This window comes from Mytilus edulis, chromosome 6 (assembly GCF_963676685.1).
Source record: "Mytilus edulis chromosome 6, xbMytEdul2.2, whole genome shotgun sequence".
Classification (NCBI taxonomy): Eukaryota; Metazoa; Mollusca; class Bivalvia; order Mytilida; family Mytilidae; genus Mytilus; species Mytilus edulis.
Genome location: NC_092349.1, coordinates 18,861,047 through 18,882,461, shown reverse-complemented (window position 1 = coordinate 18,882,461; position 21,415 = coordinate 18,861,047). Strand labels below are relative to the sequence as shown.

Genomic DNA, 21,415 nt, shown 5'->3' with positions numbered 1-21,415 from the left:
TGGATTGTTGGGGTAGGGGTGGGGGTGGCGCGTTATGATGTACATTTTTTTCCTGCAATTTTTTTAGTTGTAATCTCTGTCCTACCTTTTTATTTTCACTCTTTACGGTACTGCCTTCTTTTAAAAAATAATTCTAACTTTTTTTAAAAATAAATTATCATCCTGCATTTATGTTTGCCAAGTGCTTCATCCTTTTTTCTAATGAAAAAAAATCCTGTCATGCCATCTTGTCAAATTTCAATCCCCCCCCCCAACATCCCATAAAAAATCAAATGGTAACACCCTTAGATAAAAAGGTTGAACAACTTGAAGTCTGTTTAATGAGTCATGCATGAATGTTTTTATCTTTGTGTTTAAAAGTGTGAAAATTTAATGCATAAAAACAGACATGGATTGGTCAATGGAAACGACCACATATTCCTTCTAAAACACATATATGTACTCTAAATTTAAGAATTTAAAATCTGACAGCTATGTTGTTTAGTAAGGGATAGAGGGGGGTATGGTATTTTCATAAAAAAAACCCAACATATTCTGATTCCCAAATTGAGGAATTTCTTTATCCAGATTTCCCCTTTACTTTATAGTGTTAATTGTGACTCAGACAAACTAGAGGCTCTAAAGAGCCTGTGTCGCTCACCTTGGTCTATGTGAATATTAAACAATGGACACAGATGGATTCATGACAAAATTGTGTTTTGGTGATGGTGATGTGTTTGTAGATCTTACTTTACTAAACATTATTGCTGCTTACAATTATCTCTATCTATAACAGTACTTTCTGTGGAAAATGTTATTGAAAATCTTCAAATTTTAAGAAAATTGTTAAAAATTGACTATGAAGGGCAATAACTCCTTAGGGGGGTCAATTGACTATTTTGGTCACAGTGACTTATTTTTAGTTCTTACTTTGCTGTACATTATTGCTGTTTACAGTTTATCTCTATCTATAATAATATTCAAGATAACAAAAAAAACAGCAAAATTTCCTCAAAATTACCAATTCAGGGGCAGCAACCTAACAACCGATTATCCGATTCATCTGAAAATTCCAGGGCAGATAGATCTTGACCTGATCAACAATTTTACTTCCTGTCAGATTTGCTCTTAATGCTTTGGTTTTTGAGTTATAAGCCAAAAACTGCATTTTACCCCCATGTTCTATTTTTAGCCATGGCGGCCATCTCGGTTGGTTGGCAGGATCACCGGACACATTTTTTAAACTAGATACCCCAATGATGATTATGGCCAAGTTTAGTTAAATTTGGCCCAGTAGATTCAGAGAAGAAGATTTTTCTAAAAGATTACTAAGATTTACGAAAAATGGTTAAAAATTGACTATAACTCCTAAAGTGGTCAACTGACCATTTTGGTCATGCTGACTTATTTGTCGATCTTACTTTGCTGAACATTATTGCTGTTTACAGTTTATCTCTATCTATAATAATATTAAAAAAAATAACCAAAAACAGCAACATTTCCTTAAAATTATCAATTCAGGGGCAGCAACCCAACAACGGGCTGTTCGATTCATCTGACAATTTCAGGGCAAATAGATCTTGACCTGTAAACAAATTTACCCCATGTCAGATTTGCTCTAAATGCTTTGCTTTTTGAGTTATAAGCCAAAAACTGCATTTTACCCCTATGATATATTTTTAGCCATGGTGGCCATCTTGGTTGGTTGGCCGGGTCACGCCACACATTTTTTAAACTAGATACCCCAATGATGATTGTGGCCAAGTTTGGATTTATTTGTCCCAGTAGTTTCAGAGGAGAAGATTTTTGTAAAATATAACTAAGATTTACGAAAAATGGTTAAAAATGGACTAAAAAGGGCAATAACTCCTAAAGGGGTCAACTGACCATTTCGGTCACGTTGACTTGAATGTAAATCTTACTTTGCTGAACATTATTGCTGTTTACAGTTTATCTCTATCTATAATAATATTCAAGATAATAACCAAAAACAGCAAAATTTCCTTAAAATTATCAATTCAGGGGCAGCAACCCAACAACAGGTTGTCCGATTCATCTGAAAATTTCAGGGCAGATAGATCTTGACCTGATTAAGAATTTTACCCCGTCAGATTTGCTCTAAATGCTTTGGTTTTTGAGTTATAAGCCAAAAACTGCATTTTACCCCTATGTTCTATTTTTAGCCATGGCGGCCATCTTGGTTGGTTGGCCGGGTCACGCCACATATTTTTTAAACTAGATACCCCAATGATGATTGTGGCCACGTTTGGTTTAATTTGGCCCAGTAGTTTCAGAGAAGATTTTTGTAAAAGTTAACGACGACGGACGACGACGGACGACGGACGACGGACGACGGACGCCGGACGCAAAGTGATGGGAAAAGCTCACTTGGCCCTTCGGGCCAGGTGAGCTAAAAACAGAACACCCTGGAGTGAAATGGTTGATTCCTAAGCAATATTTAGATAACCGACAATGTAACTAAACCACACACAATGTGTACTAGAGTAAAAAGAAACGAAATTCCGCGAAATGTGTAAATATCATCGACATCATTAAAACAAACGTTTGCCTGAGATTATTTAGACCAACCTCGAAACTTGAGGTTTTTATAAGTATACTTATATTTGTATCCTAAAATGGATGATTGCAAACATCTTTATTCGTTTTAAGGATGTTTGCTACTATTTTTCAAAATAACAGGCTATTTAAAACACTGTTGTAAATTGATAGTATGTAACTATATAAATAAAGGAACTAAAATAGCAGGAAAAAAATATGGTCCGTGTACTTATTTTAGGGATACTAGAACACACCCGCGAAATCGCGGGCATAAACAGCTTGTAAACTGTTGTAGGATGATTTTTTGTAAAAGATATTATGACTGGAGAATTTCATATAAGGTATCAAAAGCTCTCTCCCTTTTTTCCAAAGTCCGTTATGTGTTTCCTTTGAGTTTCCGTTAAATTCATTTTTTTCCCGTGTTTCTGGCCTTCTACCACAATTATTCTTCCCCTGTGCTACAATGCATTTTTTGGTAAAAGTCAAATTAAATTTTAAAATTTGCACCGCTTCAACATGAAATAAATGAAACTGCTTATAGACCATTATTATTCTAATAAAATGTGCTTCTACATGTTCTAGGACAATCCATCAGTGCTTTTCCTTTTGAGAGCCCTATTAACATGCCAATGGTAGGATTGGAATATCGTATAAATGACTAAGGCTCATTTGAGGGGTGGTCTGAGGGGCCCTGATTCCGAAATTCCTGGCGTAAAAACATGATATCCCGAGGTGCGTATTTCAACGAAATTCATATCACGACATCACGAAATTAAAAAAAAAAAATATTCCCGCATCCCATAGAGATCAATCCCGAAATCCCGAGCTTAAAAACACCCGATCTCGACGTCCCGAATAAGTCCTGTCTCCGTCTAATCTCTAGTAGTACCCTATTTTCATTTTGGCCAAATCACTACTTTCACTTTGAACAATAAATTTTTATGCCCCATTTATGGGAATTATGTTTTCTAATCTGTTCGTTCGTTTGTTCGTTCGTCCGTTCGACTGTCCAGCTTCAGGTTAAAGTTTTTGTCGAGGTAGTTTTTGATGAAGTTGAAGTCCAACCAACTCAAAACTTAGTAAATATGTTCCCTATGATATGATCTTTCTAATTTTAATGCCAAATAAGAGATTTTACCCCATTTCACGGTCCACTAAACATAGTAAATGATAGTGCCGATGTGGCATCCGTATACTATTGACACATTCTTGTTTCCACATATGTTTTACTTATTTCAATATATATGCAACTGGTATGACCCCTTAGATAGTAACTATTTCAGAAAAAAATAGACAGAATACAGAGAGTCTCTGTATATTATAGTGGATAAACGCGAAAACATAATTGTCTCTAAGGAGGTATAATAGTTTTGGTTCTTGCGATCTAAAAACCATCATATGGAGAACGCTCTGATTGGCCTTTTTATTTTTCATTTTTGTAATCTATCATACGATTGGTTGTTCTTGTGCATGTTTAAAACCGGAAGTCTTATCTATGACTAAAAGTCAGTCTGATTACGGAAACAATATCCGGACACCTATTTTGTCGTTTTTCTCCATAATAACTCAAACTGAATAATCATAAGAATGGATGACAAATGCGACTATGCATGTTACTTGAAGAACACACAGAGGCATGATGATTCATTTATTGTAGAAGGATAAGAAGCGACACACAAAATGAGGTCTTCTCGTTTAATAGTACATGTATAGATAAGCCTTTGAAATTTTGCGGGAAACGCTTCTCTCTATGTTTCCTTCATTTAAAATTGCCATCTGAAAAACAAACAAAGACCAATAAAAAAAAACCAATACAAAGAGCAGTAAACGTCCTTAAAATCACATATCTTCATCCTATAGACGAACAGTCAGAATAATAAATGAAACTTTTAATAACGCGTTTTAAAATATTTTCCTTTTTCAGGGAACCTGTTGTTCTGTGGTTGTTGTATGGTCATGCTATTCATCAGTGTTTCTCGTTTCTCGTATTTAAATATAGATAAGACCGTTGGTTTTCCTGTTTGAATTTATTTTACACTATTAATTTTTGGGGTCCTTTATAACTTGTTGTTCTGTTTAAGCCAAGGATCCGCGTTGAAGACCATACTTTGACCTATAATTGTTTACTTCTTTACACTTTGTGACTTGGATGGAGTTTATCTCATTGGCACTCATTCCACATTTTCTTATTTCCAATCAATTTATTATTTGCACTGATTCAACTCCTCAGTATTATTACTCCCATCTTCAACTTACTTGTATGCTTTTATTACTTTAAAAAATTATTCCAATTGGCCATTTCAGAATCTAAAGCATCATGGGTAATTTCACTGTTCGTACCCAAAAATGAAAACAACGTCACGTTACCCAGGATGCATTAGATTCTGAAACGGCGAATTTCAATCGTCCTATTTGGTTATTTACAAGACTATGAAATATGATTTTTGCAATACCCGGTTTACGGCACAATATATTATCACTTCTTAGTACATGTATTATTAAAAATGTATTATATATTACGACAGACGTTCAACAGCATTCATAAATATTCAGTGTTGTATAAAACTTGTGTGAGTACTGATTGCAGATTTATCCTAACAAGTACAGATCCTCTAGTGCCATAGTATCATAAAATCAGTTCTAAGGTATCAAAGATTAAACTACAGATTTTATTCGAGAACTTTCAAAGCATTAAACATTTCAAAACCAGAAATATGTAGCGTTTTAAAGTCCGTAGGACCTTTTTACAGTTAAAAGTAGTATCACTGACAAGAAGGTCGGGCGTTGACTTAACAACACAGTTCTTTATATAGCAAAACAATTTATTTTAAACGCTATAACTTTTGACAAATGTCAGGTTGTGTAAGCGACCTTGATGATGCTTAACGCTACAACTTTACTATACTAGTATATGTAATAATAAAGTAAGAACTAAAAAGACAAAAGAACACGGGGCATAAAATTTATACGTCCGACTTGAGTTTCTTTTCACAAGACTCGTCAATTGCGCTCGAATCAAACAAAACAAAACCAATTCCAAAATTGAACAGCATTGAAAAATTAAAAACATACAAAATGCTGTGCCAAAGTATAGCTTAACTTAAAGTGGAGAAACCTTAGCTTAGAAAAGCTATAACGCCTAATGAACGGTAAGTGTATAGAAAAGGATGATACCGCTGTCATCAACACCAGAACACTTCAAATGTTTGGCTGGTGATGCCGTCGGGTACGCAAACGAAACGTTGATCGGTATTGGTCCAATCAAACTCATCAAAGATTCCAGTTTCAATAAGTGTAAAAGTGTATTTAACCCACAAGAAACAGAAATTTCTATTAAGTTTCCTACTTAGTACAGTAATTTTTAAATAGCATATTCAATAAGAAAAACAGATGGATCTGTATTAAAGGTTTCTATACTTTTTGTACAACGAAAAATGAAAGCTTCCTAGTCAAGACAAGATAATCGTGAAATCACTATGGTAAAGAGGTGTGTTCCGATTTTTTTTGTAAGGGGTGCATTAATGACAGGCATCGTCCGATCGGAATGTGTGCCTTAAATTCTATGGTAAACACGTTTTAATGAAAGGGATGGGGGTGGGGTGGGGTGGGATCGGTGGAGGAATATAGGCCGTACGATGACCATAGTTTTTTTTTATGTCATTAGGTGTGTTGTAAAGAGTTGTCTCACTGGTAATCACATCACATCTTTTTTTTATACTTGGACAACTCCTGTATGGGGCAAGTGTTTAAAAAACAAAGGTCATTAGTTACGAGCTGAGGGAGGAAAAGTTAAGCAACAAACATTGATAGAATATAATCCATTAAAACACAAAATACGATCAAAAAAATGTGTTGTTTGAAGTGTTAACGATAGTTTATACAGGCTTCTTTTCAAAGTTTTATGCATTTAAAACATATTGCTGAAACAGGGCCCCGTATAGCTTCAACCGGATGATAAAGTTGTCCAGAACTTATCCGGATTGATTTTTTAGTGTTTTAACGCCACTTTTAAGCTCCGCTTTTGTGCTATTTCGTGGCGGCCAGATTTTATTTGTGGAGGATGCCAGAGTGCCGGGGAAAAACCACCGACCTTTAAGCGGGGTTCGAACTCACAACCTCAGTGTCGACGGATTAGTGATAACAGTAGTAACTAGTCTACTTAGATCACTAGGCCACCGAGGCTCCTTCTGCGGATTGGATTAGATAGCGAACAGGTGTACTATAAATATCAGGAACAGATATTTGATTTACAAATAAGAAGATTGTGTATGGTTGCTAATGAGGCAACTATTCACCAACATTTAAACAAAGTTCATGTAAGAAACTATAACCGTACGACCCATATTATATAGTCGGCAATACATTACTACGCGGGACAATGATACATGTCTTGTTTTAACTCGGCAATGGAGAGTCAGTTTAATAAATAGAAAAAAATAGCATCAGTGTGCATCAATCGGCAGACTTCGGGTGACTCCGCTTCCTCCATACATCGTTAGATTGAGATACGGAATTGGCCGAGTTGTGACGAATGCATTGTGCATATCATTGTTGTTTCCGAATACAACATTTGTTTTTGTCACAGGCCCGTAATTTCATGTCATCTCATTATATAATATAAAAGAATTTAGTGATGTCGGAAGTCGTAAAGGATTTACCTGTTTTTGTTAAATTAACATATTGCAAAGGTAAATGTCGAAAGGTTATATATATTATGTTACAAAAACTTATTAGCTGCTTAGATGGATCTTTTCATAAAGGTAATGAGTTAAAACAATCATAGCATAATTGAATGTGATAAAATGGAAACGAGAACCGACTTGTAAAAAACAATAGTTTTGTTTTCAATGAGAATCGGTCTATGACAAACAGAAATGACAACAAATAAAATATTATGACAAACGCACGTGTGTATTTGACAATAAAGAATGATTAATGGTTGCTTGTTTGACGTTCGACAAAAAAGTCATTATTTTGTGATACAGTTATCCTGGCACTACCAGTATTGTTGTTTCTGTCTTGAAAGTTTTAGTAATTAACGCTCCATAATTATGTATAATTTATAGAAATTGAGGTATGAGTGCCAATGAGACAACTTTCCATCCAAATGCAAGTCACAATGTGTAAAAAGTAAACAGCGGCCTTCAATACGGAGCTTTCGCTTGCACAAACAGCAATCTATAAAGGGCCCCGAAATTACTGGTATGAATGAATTCAAACAGGAAAACCAACGTCTAATGTATTATATAAAAACGATAGAGAAACGAGAAACTCTTCAGAACCCCATCAACAAAAGGACAACCACTGACACAGGTATTTCTTCTGGCAGTATGAAATATAAATAAAATTGAAAATGGAAATGAGGAATATGTCAAAGAGAAAGCAACCCGACCATAGATCAGACAACAGCAGAAGGCCACAAGTTGGTCTTCAACGCACCCGGAGGTGGCCAACAGCTGGCACCTGAATAAAACTGAGCTTACATCGAAAAACATAAAAGACTAACAAAGACCAGATCCTCCTGACCTGGGACAAGCGCAAAAATGCGACGGGTTAAACATGCTATGTGAGATCTCAACCCTCCCTATACTTCTAGCCAATGTAGAATAAAGAACACATATCAATACGCACAGTATGAAAGTATATATTTCAACGATTAAATAAAACCCTGTATTTATATGGTTATCCTGGTACTATTAGTATACTATATTTAGTTTTTTTTCTTAAAAGTTTTATTTAAGCTCTGTATTTATAATATTGTTATCCTGGTACATTTAGTACATTATATATTCTTTTTTTTTCTGTATTAATTATATGTCGTGTTACATAATGTAGGCCATGAATGTTACATACGAAGAATGTCAAAACATGTAATATAGGCTGGCCTAAGGCTAATTATGACCAATGCTTTTAACATGCGAAGTACCTCGATTTTGATACTAAAGTATCTATTAGTGTTACCTGTGTTTAAGATTATAGAAACACATAGTATATATGACCAATACATGTACATTCTGGACAAGAACATGATTATATGATATAAATATCAACAATGCTTTGTAATCATGATATTGACGCCCCCATGTAGTCGAACTGTAAACTTGCTAATTCATGCGATAACAGTCAAAAGAGAGATAAAGTATTTCGTCATTTGACATTTTTCTTTTATTGCAGTTGACCATATTTCTTCAAGTTTCTACTCCTTATTACTCGACAGTGAAGAAGAAACTTTAAGAAATCTGTTTAAAGTTTTTGGTTTACCAGGAGCATATATATAGATATACTGTTCCCAGATTTGAATTGTTCTGGATGAAACTTTCGATCTCCTAACAAGCTATCTTACTACTTCCAGTTCGATTGAAAGGAAGAGAAAGATCTAATTATGCTACAGTCAATACATGTACATGTAGCAGTGACGGATCCAGAGGGAAAGTAGAAGGCGTACGCCCCTCTCTGCTTCAGTGGACCTTTTTTTTGTAAAATGATTAATCAGACTAGACTTCGTGAACTCACAATTCTTTACTTATAATGATAGTTTTCGCTGGTATTTAAACTGATTTTGTCAAAGTCATAAAATTCGCTACGGTGGAGTTGACCAGTTTGTCAAAAAAGTTAAACGGACTTTGATTGTTGCCTTAAATTAAAATTCTGGCCGTATCTGGATTGAAAACAATAATCTTGTCCCCTTTTTGCTATTAGAAACGAAAATTTCCAACAGAATTATGAAGCATTAAATGAACATGATGATTAAAAAACGGGTGTATTTTTTTTTTTTTGGAGGGGCAGGGGTTTGCATGTCTGACCGGAATGTGCACGCAGCACGTGACTGTCTGTTTCATATGCCGAAATTGCGAATTGATATATTAAATACAGTTTATTATACTTTTTCAAGACAAGACTGCAACCTGCATTCGTATAAGCCTTTGGCTGATCTGGAACCCCTCACTTCCCTTATTTTTGTTCGGTGGAACATATCAACTAAACATTTGGATAACAATTGCTTGTTTGTCTTTATTTAATCGTGTCGGTCGCATTCTAAATTTCATTTAATAGCCCGACGTTGATCTTGTTTACAACAAGAAATCTGTGAGATTATTCTAACTTAACATACAACAAACGAAAATTTTCCATGTCTATTTTTTACTGACAAGTCCCACATCAAATATATCAGTACATGCCTTTGGATCCATACTATCATTATATGATAGACAATTAATAGGGAGAATACAGCATAAAAAAGTCCCACCCTTACACTTTACAGGAACAATAAAATATACAAGCCCCACGTAAGTAACCGCCGGTTGAAGAAGTGCATTTTACACTTATTTAAGGGTTTTTAGCCTTAAAAGGTCCCAAAAGATTTTTCGAATCGCTCCGCTCGGCGAGTTTTTAATATTTCGCCCCTCCTTTGAAAAATCCTGGGTCCGACCTTTGTAGATGATTACGCTACAGTGAATAGATCAGGGATAGGGAACGACTGAATTGCTTCATTGTAGATTATTCAATTTTTAGTGGCAACTATTTCATGGTTACACCCCGGATGTTAACATGGACTTAACAGAACCAGGCTATGGTTTTACACTAGTAATTTTTCGGGCCCTTTATAGCTTACTGTTCGCTGTGAGCCAATGTGCAATGTTAAAGACCGCAGTGGCGGATCCAGAAATGTTCATAAGTGGGGGGCCCACTGACTGACCTAAGAGGGGGCCCGCTCCAGTCACGTTTCAGTGATTCCCTATATAAGCAACCAAATTTTTTCCCAAAAAAGGGGGGCCCGGGCCCCCTGCCCCCCCCCCCCTAAATCCGCCTCTGGATCGTACTTTGATCTATAATGGTTTTTCTTTAACAAACTGTGACTTGGATGGAGAGTTGTCTCATTGGCTATTATACGACATACATAATATAAATAGACGTTTATGAAGAATCGGGTAACTTTGACGAACTAAAAGAAGACTGTAAATCGTTAGTTTAATGTTCAAGCTAGGGAGACTCCTTTGGTTAAGTGCATGAAATAAATGTGATCGGTTCCATAATGAATAGAAACTTCAGTTAAGAAACTTATTCTGAACAATCGTATAATTTCTGGCAGAAACAAAGGTAAGAAAAAAATATCGGGTTAACGTGCAATTAAAATGTTGACATTTATCAAAGAGAAAATAAATACGTATCAGCACGAAGTGTCATGCATTTTTTTTATTTCCCACCTAAACAGCAACAAATGAAAGTTTTTAACGACCTTGATTGGCTATACAGCCCTTGCACGGTCGGTATCTGAACAAAAGGCAGCACGAGGGGTTATATGTGTATACCCTATGTAACCAATCAGCACGAGAGGTCATATTTGTATACCCCATCTGACCAATTAAAGCGGCGGATGTTCATGTAATTGATAGAAAAATGTTGGCCGTAACCTTCGCACCATTAATGACACTTAAGTGTCCTGTACCAAGTCAGGAGAATGACAGTTCTTGTCCATTCGTTTTTGATGTTGTTTGTCATTTGATTTTGCCATGTGATTATGGACTTTCCGATTAGATTTTCCTCTGAGTTCAGTATTTTTGTGATTTTACTTTTTAAACTGCTCACCATTATTGTTGCTTGAACAATCGCCCTGACCATGCATAAAATATTTGCCACTGGACGTTAAGCAACCAACAATTAATCAATTACATGAACTCAAAAATAATGTTTTAAAAAAGAATATTAATCGCATTGGTACAAATACATAGTTTACGCCAGATGAATCAATAGTTGAACCATATATAAATAATGTCCGATGCCATTTTAGAATAATCTAGCTCCAAATCTATTCAAAAGTACATGACGTCACGAGAGTTTCAATAGAGATAAGAAGGTCTAGTATTCTGTAATATTTTGAATTAGAGAAGTAATTTCATGTCATCTAATTACGTAACACAATAATTGAATGGTGTCGGAAGTCCTATAAAATGATATAAATGTTTGTCAAATCAAAGTATTGCACAGGTAACCATGGTAACCCGCTAAGCATAGCAAAGTATAAGCATCTGTCAAGTAAAGGATGCATATATATATATATATATATCTGTTTACAAGTGTTTCTAAAGTTTCGATTTTTGGGACTTTTATTTTTTATTTTTATGTATATGAAAAAAAGAAGATGTGGTAGACTGTCAATGAGACAACTCTCCACAAGATACAATATGGTACAGGAATTAACAACTATAGGTCACTGTAAGGCCTTCAATAATGAACAAAGCTCAGCTATAAAAGGCTCCAACTGATTTACATTTGTTTCTTTACCGATTGTGCAAGTGCTGTATAGCCAGTCAAGGTCGTTAAAAACTTTCATTTGTTGTTATTTGTTTCTAACCCTGTATAGACCACTTTTGTTTAGATGTCTTTACTTTTTTTGTTTGGTTGCTGCATCAATCAGACAACAATTATGAATTAACATTGAATTTCTCTTATTATTCATATGATACGATGAATGACATCTCGTTCCTTACTTCCTTAATTATCAAATGATTTGTTTTCGCCTCCGGACAATCATAACAATTATGACCAATTCATCATATTAGATAATCGATATCAATAAAAAATGATGGATCCCAGTAGTCACGTGCTTATTTGTTCTTTGCATCAGAGGTCACATGAAATTCTGAAAATGTAATTGGCTTTGGACATGATAATAATGACGAAAATGGCTTAAACAAAATGCACAATGATCTACATAGAATTTTTTTGACTTTCTTTTACAAACATTTTCGTATCCATGGTATCATTAAGATGTGTGATCTCGGAGAACTGCTATGACCTCGAGGCTACGACAAAGTGGGTTCGTCTACCATGGACGAATTCAGGGGGTTCAATTACTTAGGAGATAGGAGGGACCAAAATATATGCCCCATGCAAATGTATTGATCGTGAAAAAAAGTTGTTTCATCATTGGAACCCTCGGAAATCTTCCCCACCTAGATCCGCCACTGACTACGATCTTAATTGACTTAGTTTGACAGCTTTGTAATACGGACGTATGATTTCCTCGACCGATAAACACTTGTCACATTGACGCAGCATAAAAATTTACCAATAAAGAAACGCAAGTCTTCTTTGAATCAGCTAGCTGCTATATACATTAAAAAAGGGCGAACACTGCGTCACTACGGTAGATTATATAGGTTCATTGAAGATTAAAACAAATAAATTACGTTGAAAAAATACCGAACATACTTGTATAACATTTGATTTTGCAATTTGTTGTCAAAGTGGATTCATTGGTGTCAACTAATAACCAATCTATCAACTCAATTAATGTCATGTTTCAAATTTCTTGTTCAAGTAAATTGAAACATTGTAAATCTGTGAGAAGCATATTTAAACAGTTCTGACCAATCATTCAGTCAAATAAACTCATCATAGATACCAGGAATAAAATTTGATATTTACGCTACACGCGCGTTTCGTCTACAAAAGACTCATCAGTGACGCTCGAATTAAAAATGTTATAAAAGGCCAAATAAAGTACGAAGCTGAAGAGCATTGAGGATACAAATCTTCTAAAAGTTTTGCCAAATACAGCTAAGGTAATCTATTCCTGAGGTAGAAAAGCCTTAGTTTTCAACTGAATCAAATGAAAAAGAAAGTTCCATATGAGGTCATGATTTGGAGTTGCTATTCTTATGCCGAAAAAAAGAGAACACTTTCTTGAGATCCTCTGAAAAAGTGTATATCACATATGTCACGTGTCTGTATGATTTTGAGGTAGAAAAGCCTTAGTTTTCAACTGAATCAAATGAAAAAGGAAGTTCCATATGAGGTCATTACTTTGGAGTTGCTATTCTTATGCCGAAAAAAAGAGGACACTTTCTTGAGATCCTCTGAAAAAGTGTGTATCACACATGTCACGTGTCTGTATGATTTTTGTCAAGACTACGGCTGTTTTTTTTTTGTTTTTTTTTGTAATAGGTATACTAAGGTTAGGTCAGACCTACTTTTAAAATATATTTGTCTATAATAGATGTTTCGATAATTCTACTATATATCTGTCATTTTCCCTAGAAACGTTTATTTCTCCATTTTAGTGAAGGATTACAATGAGAGGCGAATTTAAGACTGAGGTGGTTAGGGGACCCGTCCCCTTTTTGTGCGACAAATGTGGTAGATTATATAGAGAATCACTGAAGCATGACTGAATCCGGTCCCTCTTAGGCAGTTAGTGGGTCCCCATGCACTTATGAAAACTTCGGGATCCGACACTGACAATGGCTTACTTTCTTTCTATATATATTGCGTTAGAAAACTTTTCTATTAATATGAGTATAATTCAAAACAATTACACTTGTTAGATTTATACTGAATACTCCATTTAGTGATAATGACTGTGGTAAAAACCAAAAGTTCATGTATTGGCGCTATGAAGATTAATACATTTTTATATCAATTAAAATATAAATGTCTACAGCTGTATTATTCATATAGAGGAACTTGATAAGGGGTCTTCATATTTGAACCCTTATAAATTCTTACGATCTATATTCCATATTCATTACTTTGCCCATTATTCTTTATAATATTTTTCTCTCACAATTTCTTCCTAAATTTACTATAGAACTTGTGTAATATTAGTCACTGTCTTCACCTTTCCCCAATTAGACCCTCATATCAGTTATATGTACATGTACTTGGTTACGATAGATACAGCTTATACATACATAAGAATGCAGGATGTCATTTCGTTATGCAATTTTACTGTTATTTAAGTTACATTTACGTCACTACCGTCCAATTAATAGAATATTATCTGGTGTGTTATAAACATATAGATGAAAAGTACATAAAATTGAATTACAATATATCTTAAATTAAAAGAGGAAAGGCTGTGGATTTTCTACAAAAATCTTGGATGTATTTGCCACAAAAACACAATTTACTATTAAGATCTATTAAATGCAACTAAACGATAAAAACTCAAGCTTTGCAGGACGTTTCCCCTCGGTATATGTACAAAATGACCTATCTCTACTATTCATTATCTTTGCTGTTTTGATACTATTGCAGTTTGAAAATTTCGAAATTCGCATGGCTACAGAGGGGGTCATAAACCTTAACGACATTGACACAGGCACTCGTCTCAGAAAAAAATAGTCCTATATACCTTTATATAAAAAAGGTATACTAGTATAGGATTATTTTTGTCTGAGACGAGTGCCTGTGGACATTATTATTATTATTATTATTATTATTATTATTACATAGCTTTTATATAGCGCCTATCTAATAACATAATACTCTAAGCGCTTAACATATAAAATTGAAGGAAAATATATATCACAATGCATACAATAATAGCAATTATATATATATATATATATATGTGAACATAAGAATAAAACAGAAATTAAATAGAATAATGATGTAAATTAAGAGCATTTAAAGGGGAAATATATATCACAATGAATACCCTCTATAAAAATTTGCATTAAAGGATTTATTCACTTGTCTAAGAGAAAACATAAGGTAGAAATTTAACCAGTAAAACACAGAGAAAAAATAAATAAAACTGTCTCTTAAATAAAATCTTTAAAACTAAAAATTTAAATAAAATAAAAATAAAAAGGTCCTATCACTTAAACTTTTACGAGAGTAAAAGGGGAAAGGCTTTTAGGACATTGACTACTCATGAGGGTCTTGAACGGTCGGATTTTTTTTGTGACGAGTTATTTTTAACGACATTGACTCTACCCATGAGGGTCTTGCACGGTCGGATTTTCTTTGTGACGAGTTTATTTTTTAACGACATTGACTACCCATGATGGTCTTGCACGGTCGGATTTTCTTTGTGACGAGTTTATTTTTAACGACAATGACTACAATATGGACAATAAGAAAGAAGTTAAATTTAGTTCGTTGTACTGGAACCCTGGTTCCTCAGCAGTAGACGCTTTCTCGTGCCACTGAGCACAACAAAACAATCGTTTAGTACCGCCTGTGTCTTCAGTTTGTAAGTGCATAAACCACTTGGTTAGATGCAAAGCAGAGGGAACACTGGTAGTTCCGAGTTGGCCGTCATCTCCTTACTGGTCATTAATTTTTGATGAAAATGCAGAGTACAGATCTTACGTGTTAGACGTGCTCGAATTTAACGAGGTAGACAAAATTTTACTTTCTGGAAACAATTTAAATTCTATTTTTGTGAACGGAAAATTCAAGGGTAGAATTTTATCTGTTCGTTTGAAAGCTACTACTGATTGATATTTGTGATAACTTTTTATTATTGTTTGCAGATTTTACTCGCCGGAGGTTTTCTATTCAGAGATGTTGGCTTACAGAAGCCGATTGGTGTATAAAGTGTGTCACTTGACGATAGTTTTGGGGCCACTTGGCCTGTAGATACCAAGTATACTGGGTATAGTAATGTTAACTGGACCTGTTTTTTTCTGTTTGTTGTATGCTGAGCAGTTACGCATATTTCAAGGTAAATATTTGATTAATTTATGATTATTTTACAGAAAATATTTTCAACAGGATTTTGGAAAAATGACACACAAGTAAAGCACACAGAACTTAAGATTTTGTTCATAAAAATGAAGAATTCAGTTATTGAAAAGCCAGAAAAAACAACTGTTAAATATGCATACAGTTTTAAGCGTTTTGTAGTGTGGTCTGATAAGTATACAGAAATCAAGTCTGTCCTTCCTGCCAATGACATTTATGTCAGTTTATATCTTCAATATCTAATGCAAATTGCTAAACACTACAGTACTATAGAAGCTGCATGTTACGCTATAAAATGGGCTCACAGTTTAGCTGGGATTGAAGACCCATGCGTCTCGGATATAGTAAAATGTATTGTGGAGGCATCTAAAAGGAAGCTTAATAGGCCTATTCAGAAAAAAAGAACCGATGAATGCAAACATCATGCTCAGTTTTTTAAAGAAATTTGGCGGTACAAATAGTTCGTTAAAAAATCTTAAGATTATTAGCTATATGTGTTTTCTGGCTTATATTCAGGATTTTTAAGGTACAGTGAATTATGCCAGATTAGAGCTAAGAACATTACATTCGGAAACGATCATATTGATATCTATATTAAAAGCAGCAAAACCGATTGTTATAAAAAAAGGAAAAACCGTTTTGATAGCTAAATTTGATCAAGCACACTGTCCTGTTAAAATTTTAAGTGATTATTTAGATAAAGCTAAAATAGACAGGTCCTCAGATGATTTTGTGTTCAGAGATTTATCGTATTGTAAAAGTACAAACAACTGTAAGCTGAGAAAAAAAGAATATACAACTATCTTATACTAGGACTAAAGAGATTGTGAAAGGGCTCTATCGGAAATAGGTTTAAACGCAAGAATTTTTGGTACACATAGTTTTAGGGCAGGCGGTTGCTCAGCCGCTAGTAACTCTGGTGTCTCTGACAGATTACTGAAGATTCACGGAAGGTGGAAATCTTATATTGCGAAAGACAGTTACATAAGCGACAATTTGAAAAAAAACGCTTATTAGTTTCAAAATCTTTAGGTTTATATCATTTATTACTGCAATTTCTTTCTTTGTACAATCGAGAATGGTCATCGTGCCACTCAAGTTTTAGTTATTTCTATTATGAATGAGATAAGAAACAGATTGGGCTGAGATATAAAGAATATATTTATATTATAAACCTGAGTGGATTTAAGTACGGTGGACTCGATTTGAAATTATCGATAAGAGCGTTGACCATTCGCATGTTCACACGTAGTTTTTGTTAGTTATACTTAAGCGCATATATATTCGAAAACAATAACAATAGAATTGTAACCGGTTTATAAACCTGAGTGGATTTAAATACGGTGGACTCGATTTGAAATTATCGATAAGAGCGTTGACCATTCGCATGTTCACACGTAGTCTTTGTTAGTTACTAGTATACTTAAGCACATATATATTCGAAAACAGTATTAAATACTTGTTGTAACATTTTCTGTTTGTTTTTTGTAGATTTTTGAGTGCAACCTTATTCACTTATTCTGTGAAGTGGACTGTATTTACACAATTACAAACCTTTGTTATTTGTTATCATTTGATAAACATGTATTGCAATTATTTGTTATTATATAAAAGAGAATGTTCATCGTGCCTGACAAGTTCTAAAACTAGTGTCAAGTTTTAGTTATTTCTATTATGAATGAGATGAGAAACAGATTGGGCCGAGGTATATAGAAATTATATAGTCTAGTACATAAATAATTTATGTTTGTTTGAACGAAGAGAATTTAGAAAATAAATATATTTATGTACGTGGCGGAAGAATTTCATCGTATTATAATTTTATTAATATAACAATAGAATTGTGGTTTTTCATATATTTTAGGCGGAATATAACCCACAACTGTTACGTAATAATTTGTATTTATATATATATCATAAAAATAACCGCAGTGGTTACATGTAACTGTATGTCTTACAATCCTACCACCATGCGAAATAAAACACTCATTAATTAACATTAATCAGAAGACATTAATATGTAAAAAATGTCACATGACGCATCACTTGTTTACTCTTCGTAGCGGTCACATCGTGAATCATTAATACAAATTATGTAAATATTAACTTCATCGAAAATTATTGATACACAAGAACTCCAACAGTATAAAAAAAAAATTGGAAATATAATGTAACCTTCCTTTTTTTAACGTTTTCTTAGTTACCACATTTTAAAACCTGACATAAATGTAACACTGTAATACAGTCCAAGTTTGATAATAAAACTAAATGATTTAAAGAAAAGTCAAGCAGCTCGACTAAATGAACTATCCATATTTCCGGTTGAAAAAAATAAGCATTAAATGGACAACCCTGCTGAACGGAATCGATGGGTTATAAACAGAATAACAAAGGTGACTGAAATGACAAGCAATGCAGTGAAATACAAAAAATACTTTCAACTATTAGAAAAACAAGGAGGGCTTAGGTGGTAAACGTACAGAGATCAATAAAAACTAAAGAAGGAGGCACCTTTTCACTGATACACACTCACATAAATAACGAGAGGATCTTACATAAATTACGACCACTTGCACAAAAAAGTGTCCAGGTTAGTCGAACACAAGTTTTTAAGAAAATCAAACTTTTTTTAAAATGTGGAAATAAATGAAAATAATGTGTACAAGAACGTGTATACATACACACGTAATTGAATGTTTCTCAATTTATCTAAATGCAGAATGAAAGATGTTAAAACAGTGTGTCTCAAATCCTACTGTGATGCACAATAACGAAAAGTGAACAAGTGTGATAAATATGTATACACTGAATATAAAAAGTCTAACAATTGATAAACGGGCTCTATCGAGGTTTTTCATTTATCTAGGTGTGTATTGACCGTAAGGCAGTCGTAAAGTAATTGATGTGTCTCTGTTAGTAAACTTATTTGAAAAAATAAAATTAATTTTTAAAACTATTCTTTGTATTACTTCCATATTTGGTTTAAAATGTAAACAAAAGTTTGTAACAATAAATAAGAAAACCGTACTTACAAAGAAGCGCAACAAATTATCCTATTACATTAATAAACAAATTCATAATCTAGTGATAAAATAACCATTTGCGTCGGTGCGCATGAGTACACAATATACGTACTACAAAGAAGGCGTACCACACTAATGATACAAATGAATTAACATGTCACTACTTAAATAAAATATCATATAAACAACAACTTGGTGTAAAAACAAATAAAGAACTACACGGTTTAACCTGGGAAAACCCACTACTTATTATTTTATCTAACATTTTTACCTATTATGTCTGTTTGTTTTGTTCACGCATTGTTGTCAATATAATAGAATTTGATGCAACTGTAATACAAGTGAGAAGTTTAGCTAGCTTTAAAAACAGGTATAATCCACCATTTTGTACTTATTAAGAAAATGCCGGTACCAAGTCAGGAATATGACAGCTGTTATCCATTTGTTTAATGCGTTTGAACTTTTGATTTTGCCATTTCATTAGGGACTTCTGTTCTGAATTTTATGTTAACATTCTTTGGACTTGTCTGATTTTATTGGTATAAAAGAAATATTGTTGGTTTACTGTTTCATCGGGGTTTATTTTCATTTGTAACTGCCTGCAGTCTTTAAATAGCATAAAGAGAAAAAGGCAATTGAAATCAATAATTTAATCCGCGTGCTAACTTAGGGTTACGAGCTTCAATACTAACATTAAACAGGAAGCTAGAAAGGTCCCCGAAAATGAAGCCATTTAAACAGGAAAACCAACGGTCTTATCGCTATGAAAATTACGAGAAATACTTATGAACCACATCAACAAAACCACAACCACTGAACGTCACCACAATTATTTTTAAAGAAGACGTCAAAAGATAAACTACGGTCATTGATTATGGACAAACAAAGAGTACCATAATACAATTTAATCTTCTGATCGCCCCTAACTCTTAACGGATTTTGAATAAATTAAACCGCGAATACCGCAAATAATCCGGATATAAATTTCCTCAATGGACACATAAAAATGACACTGTCAAAATTGATGCTTTAGACTTACTTCAATATTAAAAGTACATGTAATCACTCTTTTTAAAAATCATAATTGATTTTGATGATTGATTGATTGATTGTTGGTTGCTTTACGCCGCATTAGCACAAAAAAGGCTATATTGCGGCGATGATTTTGATGACATTGCCTGCCTGAGAAGGGACCCGCTCCAGTCATGCTTCAGTGATACCAAATTTGTACAAAAAAGAGGGCGCGCCCCCTCATCCTTAATCAGTCTCTGTGTTTAATTTTATATAACTGTTGTTATCTGAGCTTAATATAATGAACAAATTGCATCTTTTTGGGGGGAAAGGGCGGGCATTGCACTTGTTGGTGTTGGTGTGTTAAAGGCTAGGAGATGAAACAGTTCTTTGATATAAATGAGAAATGAAATACTGTGGAAATTTCCGAAAAGATAACGTTTCATCATTAACATCCGTAAGAATTTATTATTTTAGCATTTTTTTTTTTTTTATCCTCGATGCTTTTCAACTACGTACTTTATTTGGTATTTGTTTTAATTCGAGCGTCCCTGATGAGTCTTTCGTGGATTAAACTCGTGTCTATCGTACACATTTTAAAGCTTGGTATCTATGATCAGTTGATTCCCTTTATGTATTCGTTTCCTACAATACTTATTTAATAAAAAAAAACAAAAAACAAGTTGCTTTCTTTAAAAAATAAAGCAATACGCGAACACAAGACCGCTGACTGATAACCAAAAGATTGTTGCTAAATTTTTGTTTGCTTTTAAAATTGAAAGAATATATAGTGTTATCATTCTTGCACAAGTCAGTTAAAATCAATGTTGAATAGTTATTAACCACGCAAATATTTTTCTCATTCTTCACCGTTTAAAATTTAAATACTTCTTTGGGTACGCATCCTTGCTGATTGGTGCTCATACATGTACGTTACATATAATGACTGATCAAACCTGTGAACGAGGAATCCATGATTTCAATGAAAGTCCTAGCAACTGTGATACCTTTCAAGCTTTTTCTTGAGGAAGTTGGATTTTTAGTAGAATATGCTTGTATATTGTCCTAATATTTATGAATCAAATATAAAGTTTGAATTTGTTGAGGTTAACACAGCGTTGACAGACACCTTTATCTATTCGGTTATAATATCAGGTTTGCGAATACACTTTTTAAAACTTATTTCTGCATGTGTGTTGTCATCGTTGCTAGCCAAGGGTTACGATCCACTTCCCTCCTTTCCAGGCGGATTGAGATAGAATTTCGGAGACACAAGGTAATGATTTTCATTGGTTGCAGTCGAAACTCGATGCATCCAATCAAAAAATGCCTAGAACATGATCACGTGTAAATGTAGAAATGTGCAT

General features: G+C 33.9%; 1 protein-coding gene across 1 annotated transcript in view; it reads right to left on the bottom strand.

Annotated features, from left to right (window-relative positions):
• LOC139527285 (zinc transporter ZIP12-like) overlaps positions 1-19,163 on the bottom strand; it is a 34,273-nt gene extending 15,110 nt beyond the window's left edge. Inside the window, exon 1 of the mRNA XM_071322630.1 lies at positions 19,047-19,163. The gene's annotated coding sequence lies outside the window, so the exon portion shown is untranslated. The remainder of the gene's footprint in view (positions 1-19,046) is intronic.
• Between the last annotated feature and the right edge of the window lie 2,252 nt (positions 19,164-21,415).